The sequence below is a fragment of the Natator depressus genome, chromosome 2 (assembly GCF_965152275.1).
Source record: "Natator depressus isolate rNatDep1 chromosome 2, rNatDep2.hap1, whole genome shotgun sequence".
In the NCBI taxonomy this organism is placed as follows: domain Eukaryota; kingdom Metazoa; phylum Chordata; order Testudines; family Cheloniidae; genus Natator; species Natator depressus.
Genome location: NC_134235.1, coordinates 54,931,759 through 54,955,355, shown reverse-complemented (window position 1 = coordinate 54,955,355; position 23,597 = coordinate 54,931,759). Strand labels below are relative to the sequence as shown.

Below are 23,597 nucleotides of genomic sequence, written 5' to 3'. Positions count from 1 at the left end.
GCTATTAGCCAAGATGGGCAGGGATGGTGTCCGTAGCCTCTGTTTGCCAGAGGCTGGGAATGGGTGATGGGATGGATCACTTGACGATTACCTGTTCTGTTCATTCCCTCTGGGGCACCTGGCATTGGCTCCTGCCAAAAGACAGGATACTGGGCTAAATGGACCTTTGGTCCGACCCAGTATGGCCATTCTTATGTTCAGGTGGAGCAAGAACAAGGCCTAAATTTATTAAAGCTACTTTTAAACTTCATAACTGTACTGTCACATAATCTGCAGGATAAATTTGCCTGAGTACAAGTTCTACACACCACATAGAAGTAAGTCCCATATAAGTCCTCAAAATAGTACTTAATGTGGGTCTTAAATTGGTATTTAAGTCAGTTTCTCACTTCTCTGCTTTCTAAATCCACCTGTGTGCTTCCCTTTTAGAATCTATAAGGTTCCCTGAGATTCCTGAGAGTTGAATAATGACATTGCATAATTTTACAAGAAGGCTGTCCAATGTCATTTGTAAAACTGCACTCCAATGTATGCAGAGCACAAGTATGTGGATATGGTCATAATGCACTATACCGATAGTGTTCAGTAATGCTGCTTGGACCAATTTTTCCTTCATGTGCCAAAAGTGCAAGTAGTTATACCACCTGTAGTGTAAAAACATGAATGATCAAGCCTGGATGTATTTCTATAGTTCCTGGTTTTTATGTTTGTCATGCTTAATATTATGCTATTTAGAAGTTCGAAAAATTACTACATTTAACAACTGTGTTATTTAAAATAGAATACTTTGCCTTTCCTTTCTAGCCAAGATAATTGACTTCAGCTGTTTGAGGATGACAGCTGTGCCACTTTCGAGTCCAGGTATGGCTGGTCATGTCACTAACCTACTCCTTTTCTGCAAAGGCATACTCTTGCTGGCCTGAGGAATAGAGACTTGACCACGTGTAAAACATAGCTTGCAACTGTCAGTAGGCTAGAGTAGACTTGAGACTAAAAGTGTCAAAAATGACAAGAAGCATATTTCTGTGGAAGAATCAAAACTTAGGCAACATCTATAAAATATGTTAACATCTGTATATGATTGCTGTTTATGCTGTAGGAATTCCTAAAGGCCCCAATCTGGATCAGGGCCCCAATGTGTGCTTTACAAATAAATGTTCTGGTCCAATCAAAGATTTTCCATTATGTCCATGGTTAACAAATCAGTGTGGAAAAAACATGTTCTGACAGACTCAGAGCAGGAAGGTGGCTGGAGAAAGGCTCTCTCCCTGAAATAAAGTTTTATTGCAGTTGCTCTTTTGTGAGGGCTTAAGAAGAGGAAGAACGGTGGATATTGGAGGAATGCAAGGTTAAGATATGCCATCCACACTAATAAAGTGAGGCTCTGTCTCCCACTAATGGCTAGAAAAATCTATAAAGGTTTAGGAGTCTGTTGTTATCTCTAAATTAACAGAGCTGGTCCGTTAGCTCAGGTAGTCAGGGCTCATGCTTGTGATCTAGAGGTCTTGGCTTCGATCACTCCAGTCAAACACTGTTACAGATGAATAAAAGAGGTGAGCATCAAAGCACTTTGGGAGAATAAGGGCAGTGAAAGGAGTGGGGGGGAACTAATTCCATATAGGAACACAAGGCTGTGCCCTGAAGCAGAATACAGGGGGTTACAAAGCAATGCAATAAAGTCATTGTGAGCCCTGCAAAAAGATGACATTTTTAAATTTCTCCTTCATTCCCTTTAAATATATTATGGGGAATAATTCTGAATTGGCAGGGGGAAGACAAAATGACTGGGTAGTCAATAGGCCTTTACCAGTTCAGTTTCTATGATTCTATTACTCTTATTCATCTTTATGTCCTTGAGAGTAAAATATCCTTATTTCCGCATATATTTTTCAGTTTATTCCTTGTTTCAGTGAAGTTAAAAAGAGTGTTGCTATTAAAAAGGTGCCAGTAAAATTCATGTGAGACCCTGTTAACTTTGAGTACTGGGGATAACCCGGAGACACAGGTGGAGCCTTTGGATCAGCTGGAGAGCCAAAAGAAAGACTTAGAGACTGGGCAGATTGCTGGAAAAGCTTGTTAGTGCAGCTGTGAGAAGTCAGAACTTGTAAAAGACAAACAGCTGTTGCGGTTGGACAGGAAGGCCTCTGAGAAAGGGTGAGGGAGGAGGAAAAGAAGTTTGATCATGGCTGGGTAAGAGGCCAAAGATTCTAATCTTCTGATTTAATGCTAAGTGTAGCATTACATTTCTCTGTAAGAGTAGAAAAGGAAAAGTTACAGGCAATGTGTTATGAAGACTGCACCTTTCTCACCTACCTTAACACCTAGATGACCCTTTTCCTCCCCTCCAAAAAAGCAGTTTTCCATCATAATCTGAATACAGTCAGTGCATAATCCAACAACTGGTGTTACCCCCAAAAATGGATTTTGGGATGCTGCTGTAATAACCCGCCTATTGCTACCTCAGTCTGTTCTTCCTGAGGTAAAATTTTCCAGGGTTGTTAAGGAAAGGACAGTGATATAATCTTCTGATACAGTAATTGACCCAGGCAGTATTCTTTCCAAAACAAAGTATCTTATTGATTCTAAATGAAGTGACTTGTTACAAGTGGCCAGTTGGTAACAAATCACTGACAGCAGTTCTAAAGTAAAAAGACATACACACACACACTTCAAGCATACACATATTAAATACTATGCTAAACTATCCTACACTAAAATTAAAAATTGGCAAGCTTACTTTATAAAGCCGTTGGTATCCCTTTAAAATCACTGCTGCTGCTTTATAAGTTCTTTGGTATTTTTCTTTAATTGCTGTTGCTGCTCGGCTCCTGGTCAGTCAGTTTTGTTCTGCTCTGGTTTTCTTCCTCTCTCTCTCTTTGCAGCAGCTTTTCTGACTTCTTTCCAGTAGCTTTTCTTTGGCTCTCCTTGCTGGCTTTCGTCTTCTCCCGATCGTGTCTCTCTCTCTCTCTCTTTCTTTCACTGCCTCAGACTAAAAAACAGGCAGCTGGCCTTTTATATTGTCCTATTGGAACTTTCTTATATACCTTAAGCAATTACCCCATTCACACATGCTCAGTACCAACCATTACCCCAGCATTATGATTGCCAGCTCTGACCTTCAAAACAAGTTGTGATCACTATGTTGCCGGCACCCAGTGCTAGAGGCAAACAACAGCAAGGTTCGTTGCCCGGTGTGCGTCATCCAATAATCACAACGGGGTGGAGAAGCAGAAAAGTTTATTTGCAGCTGCAAACAAGGTACAGGGAGAATAGAATCTCAAATCCTGCACACAGAGCAGGAAGTTACACAGGCTTTTATACATCCTTTCTTCAGCATACTTATCCAATAGTAAGCTGCCCTAAGTATCCATATAGCCAGCCAATCCAGTTACCAGCTAGTTCCCTTGTTCTCTGTACCATCTGTTAAACCATACATAAAGCTGCTTTGTTCAGCATTGTTCTTCCATATCTGCCCTGTTTGGCCTTGTTTAGTTTTAGGCAGTCTAACTTTGAAACATATTGTGGCAGATCCTCAGCATAACTGCTGCGAGTGCCTCCAGGCGGGGGGGCCAAGGACACTTGGGCCTAGTGCGAGGGGGCTTCATCGACACTCGTGGTCTTCTGTCCCCTCGAGTTACCTAGAGGCCATGCCCAGTGTTCCCAACAACTATGGGTGGGCTATGAGCAGCTAGCTGTTCAGCTAACTGACCTCTCTGTAATCCTTCACTGCATGTGCTTAATAGCCACCAATTTTGCACATGCTCACTATTGTCATTTACCTCAGAGCTGTGATTTTGCCGATACACACACACTTACACACACACACACACACACACACACACAGCTCATTGCCAGGGTACCATTTTAGAAATTCTGGGCTTTCAACTGAGTATTCTCAGGGTCTGCAGCTTTCATCTCAGGTTGGAGTGACTTTTGCTTATTCAGAATAAAGATCGGGCAGACAAAGTGGGAACTGGAGAATTCTTCTAGTAACACTGGAGGAGACCAAGAACCACCTCACTAACCAGTTTCACTTAACTGCCAGGGCCACGTGTTCCAGGTGTGAACAGCTTTAAGGGTATTGAAAAGCTGTTTTGCCTCCAATGGAGTGAGCCATTCATGAAAAGCAGAGGGAATCCTCTACAGATCTTGGATAATACCTCTGAAGCCAGGTTGGCTCAACTTATTTCTTTGACATTAAGGGTTTGCCCTGGAGAAGTACATGGGCTTCCATGTTAGCTGCATAGTCTGGTTTAATTGTATGAGGATGTAGAAATTGGTAGTAAATTTCTAAAATTTTGCATATAAAAGTTGTCATGAGAAGCTGTAGCACATCCATACTTTGGAGCAGGATCTTGAAATTTGGGAGGGAACACTCCCTGATGTCAGGGATGTGCTTTTTGGTGTCCCTGTGAAAATTCATTCAGATTTGGTCATTGTAAGCCTCAGACAAATCTGTTTGCCCATGCTCAGTGAAAACTTGTTAGTTAGGGTTGCCAGGTTGCCAAAAAGGGATCCTGGCAGCTCCGATCAGCACCCCCACAGCTCCGATTGTCTGGGAAATGCAGCTCCCATTGGCCACTGTTCCTGGCCAATGGGAGCTGTGGAGCTGGTGCTGAGGGCGAGGGCAGCATGTGGAGCTTTCCTGATCGCCCCTGTGCCTAGGGGCTGGACATGCTGGCTGCTTCTGAGGAGCTGCACAGAGCCAGGGTAGGCAGAGTGTCTGCCTTAGCCCCACTGCACCACCGACCGGACCTTTAACGGCCTGGTCAGCTGTGCTGATCAAGCTGCCAGGGTCCCTTTTCAACTGGGTGTTCTGGTCAAAACCGGACGCCTGGCTACCCCTAGCTCCGCATGGCTCCCAGAAGCAGCTGCCAGGTCCCTGCAGGCCCTATATGCATGGGTGGCCAGGGAGGCTCTGCTTGCTGCCTCCGCCCCAAGGGCTGGCTCTGAAGCTCCCATTAGCCAGGAATCGCAACCAATGGGAGGTTTGGGGGCAGAACTTGCGGGTGCGAGGGCAGTGAGCAGAACCTCCCTGGCCGCCCATGCATCTAGGGGCTGCAAGGACCTGGCGGTCGCTTCCGGAAACCGCAATAAGTGCTGCTGGGACACTGCACCCTTAACCCTCTCCTGCACCCCAACCCCCTGCCCCAGCCTGGAATCCCCTCCCACACCCAAACTCCCTCCCAGAGCCTGCACCCTGCTCCCCCCCAAAACACCCCAACCCCCTGTCCCAGCCCGGAGAAGCCCCCTTCTGCATCCCAAACCCCTCATCCCTGACCCCATCCCAGAGCCCGTACCCCTGGCTGGAACCCTCACCCCCCCAACCCCCTCCTGCACCCCAGCCCTCTGCCCCAGCCTGATGAAAGTGACTGTGGGTGGGGGAGAGCATGTGATAGAGGGAGGGGGGATGGAGCGAGCAGGGGCAGGGCCTCAGAGAAGGGGCGGGGCAGAGGTGTGGCCTCAGGAAAGGAGTGGAGCAGGGGTGTTCGGTTTTGTGCAATTAGAACGTTGGCAACCCTAGGTTACCTAGGAGATCCACTGGTGCACAAGAGATGCACTGAATTGGTGTGTCTCCTGACCTCACTAGCAATATCCTCCCAGCTGCCTCTGCCCACTCTTTGGCCATGCTGGCAGCCTCTGTGCCTTCTGGTGGAGGAGACGCTTGACATCCACAACTTTCTGCTGCTGGAGGTCCTGCATCAGTGATGATAGTGGCAAAAACCAGTTCCATTCTGGATTAATTCTAGCTTCCAGTGTGAACAGTCTGAATTCATAAAGTTTGAGTGGGTTCAAAATTACTTGAAAGAAGTTCACTTACCCCAGTTAAAATCAAGAGTGCACTTGGGGCTAGATTTGCAAAGAGACTTGCAAAAGCATTGCAAAGCTGAGTGATGTGGCCCTTAAAGCCCTGGAAAATCTCAGCGGCAAAAGTCGCCTGAAAATTAACCGAGGTAAAACCAACACTCTTCTGGTTGGTCTTTTTTAATGTACTCCAGACTCTGGTGTCTTAGTGGGTGACCATCCGGACAATATTGTCGATGATTTCATCTGGCCTTGGCTCTGTTGTTGATAATATAGCCAGCATGGAGAAAGAAGTTGAAGCCTGTACTACAAAATGTTGTAAGTAACGGGGTACCTCAGTGAGAATGTCCTTTGCAAACTGAAAACCCTAATCAATAGAGAGATAAAGCTGAGGTTATATGATTCTTCGGTGATTGATAGTCTGACCTAGGGAACTGAAACATGAGCATGCCTACTGGACCAGGCCCCACAGGTGCAGAAAGGCAGGGGAACCACTATCTCCCCTTGGTTTGTAGATTATACTAGGGCTTAGCAGTCTGGATACCTAGAGTAAGGTAACAGTGTGCATGCCCAGAGGCAGACACTTAGCTGGCTAGAGAACTTTTACAGCAAAAATTTAGGCATGGATTGAGTTTAGGCATGTACAGGGTAAGTGGCAGCTGAGCGGGGGTTTGGCAAATGCCAAGGGTGCTTACAGTGACTGTTAGGCATCTGAGTCCTTTGTGAATCTGGTCCTTGGCCTCCACTTTCACCCAAAATCTATTTGCAATACTACATCTCAAGTCAACCTCTGAGTACATTAATCAATGTATTGATGGCATCTTGCACATAACTAAGTACTATTGTATTTTTTCAGAAGGCTATTCAGTGCTAGCAGTAACATGTGAACACTCAGTTAATTTGCAGTCTGTCCTGGAAAATGTTAGCTGCATTTGTCCCTTCTAACCACAGGGGCACCACCCAATGACTTATTGTAGATGAAAAACATGCCATTCCATCAGCTTGCTGACGCTACAGTCAAAACCGTGGGAATATGTCCAAACTCCAGGAAGAGGCTGTTACCATGTGTGTTCACATACTTGCTCAATAATGTTGGGCAGCCTATTGAGTATACTTGTAATGGCGTTTGAGTGCTAGTTGCAGATGCACACAAAAATTTGGAAGAATCCACATGGGATGCCTATCTCGTGTTGAAATATTTGCTGCCATCCTGGCCATGTACAGTGCTGCATACAAAAGGCCATGCCTGGTATACAAAAGGCTGTGCCTGTTAAAATCTTGTTGTTTGACTAACTTGGAAAAACTAGCTACCTAACTTCCTGTCCCCAACCTTCCTGAAGTGGAGTCATCTTTATACTTTTATTATGCCTCCGTTTGATTCATGCACTAGAAACGGTCCTGATGTAACTCTGCAGATATTTTGCAAACTCGTATAATTAAACAATGACTAAAACACTTCTCAGAGCTTTCTCAAAAATGTTTTTTCCCATGCTCAGTCTTCCACTGTTGTGAAAGATTTTGTTGCCTAAAAAAAATCCATTTAGAACTGGGGATGTAAATATTGTCCTGTGTCCCTATCAGGAAAGCATTACTAGTTGCTATGGATGCACTCTGTCAAGTGCTGAATGCCTCCTGAGAGGTGTGGAGTAGAGTGTGCTCACGATCTTGCAGGATAAAGCCCTGTATTTGATTAATAAGCTGTAAGTTTTTCTGTTTTTAAGTGTAGCTGGAATCAGCTAAAGTCTTTCCTCAGCAAGGGGTACAAGATCCCTGCTCTCTGACAGTGAATAGGAAAGTCTCACTTCTATGTTCTCTTCTCCATAGCTGATGGGTGGGGAGGGGAGCCGGAGAAGGCTGACACTTACGTGAGCAGTATAAAGGGATCCACCTATCACCGGAGGGCTGGAGAGGAATGTCCTGCTTCACAAGCAAGGATCTGTTCATGGAGAGGTAGAGCCTGGTCCTTTGAATTTAGTGGGGGTGGAGGGTGCTTGTTGCTGCCGTCTAGGTTAGGGGATCTTGGGAGTGGATGGAAGAGGGCTTATTCCTGACTCCTCAGGCCAGCAGCACATTTTCTAAGCCTGCTGCAGGGTAGGAGCAAACTCTCGCCTGCAGCAAGTGCACCTCTACTTGCTTCTGACATCAAATATGGTAACCTCAGCACCGTGAGATGGCTCTTCCTGAAAGAGGGAGAAAAGGGAGAACTTAAGAGTGGGACCCCAAATACGTTAAATTTTTATAAGGACTTAATTTTAAGAGGCACCAGAATTGGTCTTTAACTCAGTATGACCTCCACATCATTAAAAGTGAAGTCATTGAATAAAAGCATGCCAGCTACTCTGTAATGTTTGCTATTTATAGCCAAGTTGTTAAGCTTAGATAGACTTAGGTAATAGAGTTACATTTACCTCGTTATGTTAGTTATTAACGGAGATGGGTTTCCAATTCATCTTGGCACTAGATGAGCTCAATTTTTCTTAGGCAGGAGAAGGGATTCCCTTTTCAGTCATTACTAATGATTCTGAGGTGTTAGGGGAATATCGGAGGGATAATGGATAGCCCTTGAATCTTTCCTTCATCTGTAGACCTTGAAATGTGTGTTTCTTTGCATTTCTTAAGAATAACAAGTATTGTTGTGTGTGGAAATACCACTAAAAAGGGTTATGGTCATAAAAAAGGGATATATCAAGGTTACATTTGAAGTCCCTGGGCTTTCGGCTACTAATGATAATCCACATCAATGTATGCCTTTGTATTTTTGATGGCCAAAGACAGGCTTCTAAACAGAATGCATACCCATTTAGCCAAATGGATCCTCCAATATCTTATAGATCTTCCATCTCTCTACTTCCCAAAGATCAGACTAATTTAAGAAGATCTGAGCTCAAGATTCAGAAATAGGAATGAGTGAATGGAGTGGGGTTTGAATTTTTGCAAGTTCACAAACTTTTCAAAGGTTTTGTGAACTGACCAGGACATGTTCACATTTTGTGAATACTTTCTTTCATAAATAGATCTCATGTTACAGCCTCACTGTTTAACCAAAGTGTATGCTAAACAATGTTTTCACATTTGGATCCTCCTAAATTTGCTAGGTTCACAAGTTTAGTAAAGGAAGTTTAAGGAGTGGAAATGGAAAAGAACTAACTATAGGAACAGGTGAAACTGTGTTAAAGTAAAGGGCCATTCCAGACCCTTTCAAAACTTTACCATTTTTTTCAAAAGCCTTCTATAGAATGCTCATTATCATATGGAAGGCAGGCATTAGAAACTTAGGGTGGGGTTTTCAAAAGTGCTTAGAATTGTTTGTATGTTTTGAAAAATGTATGTTTTTCAAGTGAATTGATTCTAGGCCCAAATATAATTTTGAATTCAAAATTGTGCACTGTACATTTGTCAGCAAGGGAACTTCTGTTTGAAAAATGATAAATAGTGGTCCTCAGAAATTTTATTGAAAATTTCATCATTTGTAATGAAAATGGGGCATTTTCAAAACATGAAAATCTGTATATAGGTTTTCTAAGTTTGTATTGATTGATTTTTTTTTAACTTTTCAGTTAGGTGTGCTAAAGTTCTCAGTATCGTATGTCTACAGTGAAATGTAAGCCCACGGTTCGAACTCGGGCTCAAACCTAACCCCCATTTCTATCTACACACAAATCACACTAACCCAGGGCTTGGACCCAGGGTCCCAGGATTCCATAGGGATGGAGGGTCTGAGACCGAGTCGAGCCAGGACCTAGGGTTCAAGCCTGACTGCTTTGCAGGGAAGATGCAATTCCACTGGACTCGTGCTCTGGGAGCCCACCAAAAAGTATTCCACAATCCCACAGGCTGATTTTCTTTGTCCTCTGGACAGTCAAATTTGATGCACAGTCAAGTTTTCCCACACTGCACCAGGAGCAAAGGGCTAGAGTGGTCACATTTTGGGAGGGTGCTAGGAAGTCTGGGATATGGATGGTTAGACTTGGGCCCACATAATGTAGTATAGATGCTGAAGCCCCAGGTTGTGACTCAGTGTTCAACAATTCCTAACCTAGGGATACAAATGAATATAGACGCTCCAGCCCTAGGTTAACAAACCCAGGGTCTGCTAACTCAAGTTCTTGGGGCTTTCATTGCAGTGTAGACATGCCCTATGTGAGCTGACTCAATTTAATTCCAGTGAGGAAGCAGGCAGGCCAAATGTAGTGGGTGAAGTATTATATACTTCGTAGAAACTCAAAGCCAGTGCAGAAGGTGCTGGAGTAGTTATGTGGAAAGGCTGAAGGCAGAGTAGTTAATGAGGGAGCAAAGCTCCAGAAATCATACATTTAAATGATTAAAAGTATATCTTTAAAATGTCTCATTTTTCTAAAGGCTTAATGTGTGAGTAATTAATGCTCCTTTGCAAAGAGCTGGGCTTTGAGGGGCTGGAAAGGGGCTGGGCTTTTAGTGGGACTTGAGTCAGCAGACCCTGGGTTGGAGAACCTGAAGCTGATTGTTAACTCTGTGTTAAGAATTTTCTAACACGGGCTCAAACCTGGAGCTCTGGCGTCCACACTGCAGCATGAAGACCCGAGTAAAATCAACCATATCCCAGACTCCCTAGGGCCCACCTGAAATGTGGCCGCTCCACACCTTTGACCATGGTGCACTGTGGGAAAACTTGACTGTCCATGCTGTACATTGCAGGAAGTTTGAACAGCCCACCAACACGTCCTGCTGAGCAGTCTTTTTGGTCTGTGTGCGCACAGCCACTGGGACTAGCAACATGGAGGAGGTGCCTGTTGAAGAACTTCTTTTGCTGCACTTTCACTCCTCTGTCAGGAAACAGGCAGAGCTTCCATGAGATGCTGGTGGACATTTCAGCAGAGTTTTCTGATCCACCAAAGGCGCCTGCCACAGCTTCTGATAGAGCAGGAGGAGGAGGAAAAGGAGGAATAGTAAGTAGGCATGGCAGACTCGAACTGGCCCATGGGATGATGGGATTATTTCAGTGGATTCCCAGGCCCTGAATTGCAGGGCTGCATTTACACTGCAAAGTAATAGGGATCGAATGCTGTGTCCTGGCTTGATTCAGGCTTGGTTCCTTCAGTCCTATAGGGTCCCAGAACCTGAGGTCCAAGCCCAAGTCTGACAGATTTGTGTGTAGATGGAAGGCAGGTTTGGGCTCAAGCCTGAGTCTGAGCCTGGGCTTACATTGCAGTATAGACATACTCTTAAATGGAAAAGTTAAAACTTCTGGCTGAAGAATATTGAGCCAGATCACTATCTCTTAGGGAGGAACCATGGGAGGGACTGGAGGTGTAGCACAATGTCACTAGGTTCCCCACATAGAGCTTCCTGTAAATCAGGGTTTTCATAAAATCATAGGACTGGAAGGGACCTTGAGAGGTCATCTAGTCCAGTCCCCTGTATGTATGGCAGGACTAAATATTATCTAGACCATTCCTGACAGGTGTTTGTCTAACCTGCTCTTAAAAATCTCCAATGATGGAGATTCCACAACCTCCCTAGGCAATTTATTCCAGTGCTTAACCACCCTGACAGTTAGGAAGTTTTTCCTAATGTCCAACCAAAACCTCCCTTCTGCAATTTAAGCTCATTGCTTCTTGTCCTATCCTCAGAAGTTAAGAAGAAGTTAAGAAGAACAATTTTTCTCCCTCCTCCTTGTAACAACATGTTATGTACTTGAAAACTGTTATCATGTCCCCTCTCAATCTTCTCTTTTCCAGACTACACAAACCCAATTTTTTCAATCTTCCCTCATAGGTCATGTTTTCTAGACCTTTAATCACTTTTGTTGCTCTTCTCTGGACTTTCTCCAATTTGTCCACATCTTTCCTGAAATGTGGTGCCCAGAAATGGACACAATACTCCACTTGAGGCCTAGTCAGCATGGAGTAGAGCGGAAGAATTACTTCTCGTGTCTTGCTTACAACACTCTTGTTATACGTTCCAGAATGATGCTCCCTTTTTTTGCAACAGCCTTACACTGTTGACTCATATTTAGCTTGTGGTCCATTATGACCCCCAGATCCCTTTCTGCAATACTCCTTCCTAGGCAGTCATTTCCCATTTTGTATGTGTGCAACTGATTGTTCCTTCTTTAATGGAGTACTTTGCATTTGTCCTTATTGAATTTCATCCTGTTTACTTCAGTCCATTTCTTCAGTTTGTGCAGATCATTTTGAATTTTAATCCTATCGTCCAAAGCACTTGCAACCCCTCCCAGCTTGGTATCGTCCGCTAACTTTATAAGTGTACTCTCTATGCCATTATCTAAATCATTGATGAAGGTATTGAACAGAACCGGATCCGGAACTGATCCCTTCGGGACCCCACTCTTTATGCTCTTCCAACATGACTGTGAACCACTGATAACTACTCTCTGGGAACAGTTTTCCAACCAGTTTCACACCCACCTTATAGTAGCTCCATCTAGGTTGCATTTCCCTAGTTTGTTTATGAGAAGGTCATGCAAGACAGTGTCAAAAGCTTTGCTAAAGTCAGATATACCACATCTACCACTTCCCCTCTAACCACAAAGCTTGTTACCCTGTCAAAGAAAGCTATCAGGTTGATTTGACATGATTTATTCTTGACAAATCCATGCTGACTGTTATTTATCACCTTATTATCTCCTAGATGTTTGCAAATTGATTGCTTAATTTTTTGGTCCATTATCTTTCTGGGTACAGAAGTTAAGCTGACTTCCGTTTTTATGGATTGGCACTATATTTGCCCTTTTCCAGTCTCCTGGAATCTCTCCTGTCTTCCATGACTTTTCAAAGAAAATTGCTAATGACTCAGATATTTCCTCAGTCATCTCCTTGAGTATTCTAGGATGCATTTAATCAGGCCCTGGTGGCTTGTAGACATCCAATTTGTCTAAGTAATTTTTAACTTGTTCTATTCCTATTTTAGCCTCTGATCCTACCTCATTTTCACTGGCATTCACTATGTTAGATGTCCAATCACCACCAACCTTCTTGGTGAAAACCGAAACGAAGAAGTCATTAAGCACCTCTGCCATTTCCACATTTTCTGTTAATGGAGGGCTGCAGGATTTGCTAGGGATCCTGCAGCATATGGATCCCCAGGTTTCTTGGAGAAGTTATCCACCCCACCCAAGGTCTATGGAGGCCTCCTTTTAGGCTTCTTCACTGGAGTCCCTTGTCAGCAAAGCCCTTGCAGGAGACACGCTGCCATTGGCTAAACCTTCCCTGCTGGTATATTTAGGGGATCAGGAGAGTGCAGGACTGGAGAGTGCAGCCAGATTCCCTGCCTACCCTCTCCCAAACCCAAAACTTTGCAGGGCCCCTTCTGTGTGCAACCCTGGGGGAAGCATCAGTGGGGCTTTGGGGAAGGGTGATGTCATCATCAAGATGGCATGGAACATGGGAGATCTGCTCAAAGAGTTCCATCCACATGTGTACCTGGAGGCATAGGCACCAACTCCATGGGTGCTCCATCCCAGGAGTCAGTGCCTGTGTCCAGAGCACCCATGGAAAAAAAATAGTGGGTGCTCAGTACCCACCAGCTGTAGTGGTTCTTCAGCCCCAGCTACGGATCAGCTGTTTCGGACCGGCCCTGCCCCCACCGATTAGCTGGTAGGCAGCTGTGCTTATCAGCTGTTTTGCGGGCTCCACTGAACAGCTGTTTTGCGGTCCCTGGGCTGTCTGCAGCCAGGATTGACCGTGCCCTGCTTCACCCTCAGTGGGAGTAGGGTTGCTCCTCCAGCAGCCTCAGGGAGCTTCTTTAGCCAGGGCTAGGGGTGGGCAAGGAGAGGGAGTGCAGGACTTCCTCTGCTCTGCAGAAGCCCTGCCTGATCAGCAGTGTGAGACCCTGCTCATCCGGGTCACCCTGCCTCTGACCTATATCTCCTGGGCAGTCTCCTCCTGTGGCTGCAGCTCCCAGCCTGGCTCCAGCTGCAGGCAGCAGATGAGTCCTGTTCCAGGCAGAGGGAGCCAGGCTGGGGCCTGCTGCAGTGTTGGAAGAGGGGGAGGGAAGTCCATGGGTGCAGTTGGGAGGATTGCAGGGGGGCATTGGCCTCCCAAACAAAGGCAAGATGTGGTGTGGGGGGGATGCATGCGGAGTCTGGGGAGTCTGCTCTGCTCTGCCTGGTGTCTGTTCTCAGGGGTGCTGTTTAGAGGGGAAAGGGGGGACTGTCCTGGGCCCCCAGGATACTAAAATTCTGGGGGCAAAAATGTCTCTCTCATCCCTCCCTTGCACCCATGCATCCCTTATCCAAAATACTCATTTGGCTCTGAAGTTAAATAGGTGTTCATAAAATCAGACAAAACACAGAGTTTTTTGAAGTGTGATTTAAAATCCCTTCCCCTTTCCATTACTCAGTTTTCTGTCTCTTGACTCTTGTGATGTCATTTCACTAGTTTTCCTGTTATCACAGGCTTTGTCTAGACTAGCATTTGTCCTCCTTTTGTAATTGATTGCCAATTGCTTGTTAAGCAATTGTAAATGCTAATCTAGCACTCTGCAAATGTTCCTATTAGGACATGGGGGCTCAGCCTCGGGGCAAACCTCAAAATTTTGTGCTCCAAAACAAACATCTGTGGAGAGCCTCAGTTATCAACATAATTAGCATTTACGATCAATTAGCTCAAATTATAACAGGATCACCAACTCTAGTCTAGACAAAGCCAAAGTATGAGTCCCCCAGGCTAGACAGGACCTGGATTTTTAATATAAAAAGAGGCAACATAAATGTATTTTCCCTCCTTCAAAACCCCCAAAACAAACACACAAACATACCAAAAAAACAAAAACAAAAAACCCCCCACCCAGTTCCCCAAATCTTCATGCCTTCTTCACACATCAGAAGAAAATCAAACAGAGGCACAGTCTGTTATTGCCCCTTTACATATCACCTTTAAAAATGAAATGATCCTTTACATTCCTAATTTCCCAAAATCATGGTAATTGCTGACTTTGTGGGGCTGAAAGACTGGAAATTTGTCCCTTTCCTCTGTTGCATGGGCATATAGAACAGAGTGCCGGGAGCACAACAGAATAGGTTAGGGTAAAAGAACGTTGACTAGGAGAAAGAGGCCCTCAAAAAAACCTTGTCTTGAAAATAGCCACAGGATTAGTTTAGTAGTCAAGATTTTTGAGGTTGTTTAAGTGAGATACAGTCCCACTTTAAAAAAAAAAATCACATATCCAAATATTACACTTATAACTCCTTTTTTAAAATTCATACTTGGGGCTCAAACTATTACTCTGATCCTGATATTACTCTCGTGGGATCAATCGTGGATAATTTGTACTACCCACTTTCCTTTTGGGGAAGCAAAATAATTAAAATAATTAAAAAGCTATTCAGGGGCTATGGTAGAATGTATGGCACAAATTAAGGTCATTTGATCGAGAGGTTCCCAATATATGTCTTCCCCCCTGCATTGTGAGCTTCTTTTCATTTTTAAAGTACTCTAAAATCCGCATGTATAATGAGATTATCTAGGATATTGGTATGCCACAACCAGAGGCGGATTACCATTTTGAGGGGCTCTCAGCCAGAGCAAGTGGTGACCCTGCCCCTACCCCTTCCACCTGCAGTCGCCCCCTGGCCTGCGGCACTCCTGCTGGGGAAATGGGGTCGGGGCGTACAAGCCCCCATGCTCCAACCCCACTCTCTGGCAGAAGTACTGGACGGGTGGGTGGAGCAGGGCAAGCCCTGCACCCCACCCCTGCCTCAGGCAGGAGACTGGGTGGGTGGAATGGGTCGGGGCTCAGGGACATCCATTTTTCCAGGGAACCCTAATTGGCCAGGGTCCCTGGGCACAGGTCCTGGTGGCCCAGTTGCTAATCCGCCACTGGTCACAACAGGGGCAATGGTGCATGTTTGGAGTAATTTGATCCAGGCATTCCTCAGATACTGTCCCCCTGCAATACAAAGTAGATTTTAATATTCCAGTTGCTCTAAAACTGACATGCATAATGAGATTACCGTGAACAATGATATTCCAGGACTGAAATTGAGGTAGAGAGGAACTCCCTTTGATATGAATGAGTCATTTCACACCATCCAGAGCTATTGTGTTAGACTATTCAGCTCTTTGGAGTGTCCCAATTCACCTGAGCACACCTCACTGAGGTGAATGGACCATTCCACACATGCACAGTATGCCTCTACTGTAGAGGGCTGTGGAGAGCCCCTTCTTTACACTAGATCCCTGAAGTAGATACAAAGTCTGGGGCTTCCTGCTATTCCTCTTGATGACTCCAGTTGGGAGATGTGCTCCTCACAGCCCATTAGTTACCATCCTCCTTTCTTCCCATGGCCCTTCCAGCCCTACCAGTGGTATAGTGGGGCTAAGAAGAGGGCGGAGTTGATAGCTAAAGTGGCAGATCATTCCCCTCCCACAGATACCCTCTAATCATGCCCCCCTCACTAACACCTCTTCCTCAAGAAACAAGGAAAATTAACTTCCCCAAAACATGGTTGTTGCAGACCTTATTTACAGTACAGTGCCTTTGCTGGTATAGCTATGCTAGCGCAGCTATCCTGGCAGAGCCCCCTAGTGGAGACATAGGGTAAGCTGGCAGGAGATCAGCATAGCTACATCACCTCACCGTATAACATTAGCTAAGCTGACAGAGAACCATTCTTCTCATAGCATAATTGTGTCTACAGCAGGGTTTTTGCTAACATACCTATGTCAGCTGGAGGTGTGATTTTTTCACACTTCTAGAGGACATAGCTATGCTGGCAAAACTTTGTAGTATAGATTAAACCCTGCAAAGTTAGGTCAACATAAATCACCTTGCGTCAACTTAGTTGCACATGTGCCTACACTCAGATTTGTCTCCTGCTGATGTAGGTGCCTCATTATAGTGACACAGTAACACCACCTCCCTGAATGGTGGTAAGGCACTGACGCAGTGCGAGTATAGACATTGCATGACCTACGTTGACCCTACCAATCCTCCAGCAGCTGTCCCACATTGCCGGACACCGACTACTCTGGTCACAATTGTGAATGCCACTTCCCAGGGGTCATGTACACTAGAAGCTAATTCCCCCCCTTTAAAATGTCCACATATTTTTGAAAAGATTATCCAGCTTGGTGAGCCCATCTAGCGGCTCTCTATTGTTGTGTGCAACTGCCCAACTGATCATGCCGGCTACAGATGTGCTCCACACAGGGAACAGACAGGTTAGGAAAACCTTGTTCACTGTACCTCAACACCCCACAAGGAACTCCCCTCCATTTTCAATAGATAAAGATACATGCTAAACAATACATTCAACTTGCTATAATGCAAAACCTTAACTTCTGGCCTCAGCAACACTAACATATTTATGGCTGATGCATGTAAACGGGCCATATATGTGACCATGGGGAATATATGTGACCCACCCCTGCTTAGTACCCTCTTCAACTCAAGAAGTGTGTTTCAGATTCCTGCCAGTCTGACGTGCATCCTCTGGCTTGTCAGATTAGGTTTACTACAGCAACTCTCTTTAGACTGCGTCTCAGGCTGGTGAGCCACCTGTGGTTCATTAGTTTCATACCAATGTAACTCCATTGATTTCATTGGGTTGCTCCTGATTTACTCTGCTACAAGAGAGGAGAGAATCAGACATAGGCGCTGACCCCATGAGTGCTCTGGGACTCAAGCACCCATGAGAAAAAATAGTGGGTGGTCAGCACCCACCATTGTTTGGCTAGGCTGCTGTTCAACTGTTTGGCAGCTGGCAGGAGGCATTCAGGGGAGGGCAGAGAGCAGTGAGTGGTGAGTGTGGGGCCTCGGGGGAGAGGGCGGAGTGGGGACAGGAAGAGGCAGAGCAAGGGTGGGGCCTTGGGAGAGAAGGTGGAGCAGGGACAGGAAGAGGCGGAGTGAGGGCAGGGGCTGAGGAGGAAGAGATGGAGTGGGGGTAGGGCCTTGGGTTGGAGTAGCGGTGGAGCACCCACCAGGAGAAAGAAAAGTCAGCGCCTATGCCTGGAGGGGCTCTTCTGTCCATAGTTTCCTTCCACACGTAACTCACACAGGTAAAAGAGAAAGCAAGATCACCAAAACAAGGCTGAAATGTGTGATTGGAAAGCATAAGGGGCTGTGGGGATGGTGCCGAGATGTGGGTGGGCTTGACTGAAAGTGTTTGTGGCCCTTTAAAAATGTCTAAGTACAGCCTATTAAAGACTTTGCAGTGAAAGCAGTGCAAAAATAGTTGATGTAAAGGACTAAGATCTTGTGGGAGTTTTGGCAGGAGAACCAAAGAAACTCCAAAACCTCACATCCCACAAAGTGAAACAAATGGATAAGACGCAGGTAGTTTGGTGGCAAAGCAAAGCAGTGATTGTCCAACACAGTCAACACACTTCCCTGCTAAGGACTTCCTCCTACAAAGGGCTCAGCACTTTTTTTAAAGGCGCTGAGCATTCTGATCTCCCACTGCAGTTGAGGATACACAACACTTAGCAGGATCAGGCCACAAACTGACACAGAAGATAAAAAATCATAGGGGATGCAGAGCAGGCTCACTTCCCAAAACAGAACTGCCTTTGTTCAAAGTACTGTTGTAGGTTGTGTTAAATGTAACTGAAGCTGATGAGTGTATCTGCTGCTCTTCATTTAAGATAGTAGAAACAATTAAGCTGGTTTATGAAATAATAGCGACCAAAACCAAGACACAACTAAGGTCACTCAGGAATTTGAATGATATTGGCACAGGTATTGTTCTGGGCAAGGGTGTGTGTGGGAAAGTAGCAAAGAAGCAGATGCAAATAGACAGAAGGAAGTTCCAGACACAGGCTGGACGAGCATGGTGTGTGGCCCTGAGAGAAGCCTAGAGCGAGGTTTTGGGTTGAGTGCTGGCTGAAAGAGGCTTGGAGCTGTGAGCAAGGAAACTGCTGTTTGATTCCTCCTGTGTTCAGGGAAACATGACTCTGGTATAGGGTGACCAGATGTCCCGATTTTATAGGGACAGTCCCGATTTTTGGGTCTTTTTCTTATATAGGCTCCTATTACCTGCCCCCGTCCCCATTTTTCACATTTGCTGCCTGGTCACCCTACTCTGGTACATTCTTTGTAAATAAAATTGCATCAGATTAATACCTGACTCCATCACCAATTTCTCCTCCCAACTTGAACAACCTACAAGACCATGACATTTTGTCTGGTTTCTTGGGTTAAAAGGGGTAAAATTATATCAAATATACTTACTTACACAAATCATTCCAGCTCTAGGCTAAATTTACTTGTGGCCATTGTGTGATCACATTTCCTCAGTTTCTCTCGGCGTTTACATTAGTCACTCTTTTTGGCTGCTATAACTTTGTTCAGCATTGTAACTCCAGGCAAATATATGTATTAGGGCTCTCAAGTGATTAAAAAAATTAATCGTGATTAATTGTGTGATTAATTGCACAGTTAAAACAATAACAGAATACCATTTATTTAAATATTTGTGGATGTTTTCTACATTTTCAAATATATTGATTTCAATTACAACACAGAATACAAATATACAGTGCTCACTTTATATTTATTTTTGATTAAAAGTACTTGCACTGTAAAAAAACAAAAGAAATAGTATTTTTCAGTTCACCTAATACAAGTACTATAGTGCAATCTCTTTATCATGAAAGTTGAACTTACAAATGTAGAATTATGTAAAAAAAATAACTGTATTCAAAAATAAAACAACGTAAAGCTTTAGAGCCTGCAAGTCCATTTAGTCCTACTTCTTGTTCAGCCAATCGCCCGGACAAACAAGTTTGTTTACATTTGCAGGAGACAATGCTGCCCGCTTCTTGTTTACTATGTCACATGAAAATGAGAACAGGCATTCTCATGGCACTGTTGTAGCCTGCATTGCAAGATATTTACGTGCCAGGTGCCCTAAAGATTCATATGTCCCTTCATGCTTCAACCACTATTCCAGGGGACATGCGTCCATGCTGATGACGGGTTCTGCTCGATAACAATCCAAAGCAGTGAGGACCGACGCATGTTCATTTTCATTATCTGAGTCAGACGCCACCAGCAGAAGGTTGATTTTCTTTTTTGGTGGTTTGGGTTCTGTAGTTTCCTCATCGGAGTGTTGCTCTTTTAAGATTTTTGAAAGCATGCTCCACACTTCGTCCCTTTCAGATTTTGGAAGGCACTTCAGATTCTTATACCTTGGGTGGAGTGCTGTAGCTATCTTTTGAAATCTCACATTGGTACCTTCTTTGTGTTTTGTCAAATCTGCAGTGAAAATGTTCTTAAAATGAACAATATATGCTGGGCCATCATCCACGACTGCTAGAATGTGAAATATATGGCAGAATGCGGGTAGAACAGAGCAGGGGACATACAATTCTCCCCCAAGGAGTTCTGTCACAAATTTAATTAACACATTTTTTTAATGAGCGTCATCAGCATGGAAGCATGTCCTCTAGAATGGTGGCCGAAGCATGAAGGGGCATATGAATCTTTAGCATATCTGGCACATAAATACCTTGCAATGCTGGCTACAAAAGTGCCATGCAAATGGCTGTTCTCACTTTCTGGTAACATTGTAAATAAGAAGAGAGCAGCATTATCTCCGGTAAATGTAAACAAACTTGTTTGTTTTAGCGATTGGCTGAACAAGAAGTAGAACAGAGTGGACTTGTAGGCATTGAAGTTTTACATTGTTTTGTTTTTGAGTGCAGTTATGTAACAAAAAAATCTACATTTGTAAATTGCACTTTCACGACACAGAGATTGCACTACAATACTTGTATGAGGTGAACGGAAATATACTATTTCTTTTGTTTATCTTTTACAGTGCAAATATTTGTAATCAAGAATAATATACACTTTGATTTCAATTACAACACAGAATACAATATATATATGAAAGTGTAGAAAAACATGCAAAATATGTAATACATTTCAATTGGTATTCTATTGTTTAACAGTGCGATTAAAACTGCGATTAATCGCGATTGATTTTTTAAATTGCGATTAATTTTTTTGAGTTAATCGCAGGAGTTAACTGCGATTAATCCACAGCCCTAATATTTATTTCTGGTAGGTAGCTGCTGTGCATTGGTATTTTCTCTTGCTCCATGCAAATGGCTCTGTAGTTTAAACAAAGACAGCAACAGGAAATTGGCATTTCTCCTTATTTAAATGGGAAGTGGGCAGAAATACACGTGTTCATGTATCCTTCACTTGCTGTGTCAAAATTGTACTAGTTTTTGTTACAAATCCTATATTATAGTAGAAATTATGCATAAAATACAAATATATACTGTACAATGGTCATCTCCACAGAACAGGTAAGTTAGCATTAGACTAGGTGCTCAATATAGCCAATGCCTAAAATAATGACACAAATCTCATACATGTGCTATGTATTTAAGGATGCATTGTCAGCCTTAATATGTTTGTTTCCTGGCTTTTATCATTTGTGTCCTAACGAATTATTAGTTAAATGGGAAGTTTTACATTCTTTTAAAAATTACAGCTTCTCCTCACTTAAAGTTGATGAAAAAAATTGCTAAACTCTGCTGTTGGCCAAGTGCTAAAAAGCAGATTAATGATTATCTGAATCATGGAAATTATGGACTTTCTGTTTTCACAGCAGGGGAATATCTTCTTTCTCTATCTCTGTCAGCTAGTTGTCATTAGTATAAATATATTTTTATTAGTTCAACAGCTATAGGGACACATTTCAAAATACAGCCTATCACAATTTTGTGTGAACTATCACTTACACCTGCAGACAGACTTTGGGCATGTGAGACATATTGGGGCAGATCTCAACTGGAATAAGTCAACATAGCTCTGGCTTTAATGCTGATACACTGATTAACACCAGCTGAATATCTGTCTCATGTTCCCAGGGTCAGATTCTGCAACTTCTCTGCACCTGAACTCCCAGTGAATTCAGTGGGAGTTCTACATGCACAGAGCTGACAGGATGGAGGCACCTGATTCATGTAAGTGAATACTGTTTCCAAATACAAATAGAGAATCAAATATCAGCTGTGGCATAGCTCCATTGATTTCAGTAGAGTTATGTAGATTTATATGTAGTGACAATCCGGTACAGGGTCTTTTTTGGACACACTGACTGAGTGAGTGAAATTGAAGGTGCAAATTTAGAGGCTGGATTGAGGCCCCTTTGAAAATGTGGCTGATTTATAATTCATTTTTGATTTTCATGTCTCTGTTTATTGTCATTGGGTTCTTTGAAATCAAAATAGGATAAAACAAAACAGCAATTTAGCACACACTGAAATGGAAAACAAATAAAGACTTCACAAATTTACTTTATATGCAACTGACAACATCTGGAATAACTTTGTAGCCAAGTGTAACCTCTTAAATATGGCCCTTGATAGTCAAACCTCAATAAGGTTTAATTCTCAAAGGTCCAGGAAGAAATATTAAAAACATCTTTAAAAAGTGTTGCATTTTCTTCATCAACTGAAACTATTTTTCCTGTTTACTTTTGATACTTATTTAAGACCACTAAACACTCTTGATCTGCTGGATTCCTCATTTGTCTTAATTGCGTTAAAAAAAAAAAGAAAAAAGAAAAAAAAAAGTGGGCAATTAGTAAATCTGTGCTCTGTACTTTTTGTAGGTGAATCTCTACACAAAATAGACTTCTAAGCATGGAAATCCTTGTAAGATTTAGTAACAAAGTTTTAGATGGCTAAAATGTTCCTTGAAGGTAAAAAGAAATGGCTGAATTTTTACCTCTGTGGTGGGAGAGGTGGGGAGTTAGAAAATCATGCTCTCTGTCAAAATGATCCGCTTACTATATAAAATCAACTTTGTTTTCCACACTGTTGCTGGCCCTGCAGAGTTGAATTGAACTTGGAGAGTTTTTGAGTCTCCAGTTACCCGGAGGGACCAGGATATGTTGCAGGAGGAGGTTAATAACATGGAAGGACTTCTGAATAGGAGTTAACTTTTATAATTCTCTGCTTAAACATATGGAATGAAATCCTGGTCCCCATGAAGTTGAAAGAGGATGGTCTGATTGGTCAATTTAACCTAGAAATTTTGAATTGTGAGCCAGATGCTGTGGGGAAACCTGAGCTTTAGAAAATAAAGAGCAACTCAAAGAAAGACAAAGAAGAGGCAGACCAAGCCTAAAGTCAAGAAGGAGGAAATGGGCAAACTGAAAGTCAAAGGAAAGAAAGATTGTAGACCTAGCTGTCCTTCATGTTTCACATGGGAATAATTTAATTGGTGTCTTCTCAGGAGAAACACTGGTAAATCCATTATGACATTCTTACTGGGGAAAGGCTTGCTGAGAGAGATCTCTCATACTGGGCCCTGAAATGACAAGACATGGCTTCATTTAATTCCCTGTAGTAACGTATTTTGTGTCTCCATAGAAAACAGCCTGAGAATTTCATCCTTGAGAATTTCAACCTTGAGACAATCAACTGCCTCATTCTCAGTTAACGGCAACTAGTACAGAAAAGTGAGCGTAACTGTCTCATCTTGCACATTGAGGGCTATAAAAGGTAAAGAACAGACTCCAGCATTATTCTCATTTCCTAGGATCCAGAATAATTCTAGTGCTATCAATGGAGTTATACCAGTGTCAATCCAGAATTTGCCCCCAGGACTGTGAAGCAAATCCAGGATAAGACAAGCACTCTGGTTAGAATGCGGTGCTCCAGTGAGGTGTGGTGGTGCTGCTCAGACTTGTGCAGGAAAATAATATGTCTGTATATACAGCCCTAGACAGAGCGCATTGCAATAGTCTCTCAGGTGATTGCAGTAATCTGAACCCCAAGGATACTGGCAGGGGTGAAAGTATGTCTAGGGATTTACCGGTACGGGGCTGG

General features: G+C 43.5%; 1 long non-coding RNA gene across 1 annotated transcript in view; it reads left to right on the top strand.

The window, feature by feature from the left end:
- Positions 1–23,367, top strand: part of LOC141982288 (uncharacterized) — a 100,708-nt gene extending 77,341 nt beyond the window's left edge. The window contains exons 2-3 of the long non-coding RNA XR_012638013.1: positions 21,630–21,725; positions 23,139–23,367. This is a non-coding gene — a long non-coding RNA (uncharacterized LOC141982288). The remainder of the gene's footprint in view (positions 1–21,629; positions 21,726–23,138) is intronic.
- Positions 23,368–23,597: the final 230 nt, after the last annotated feature.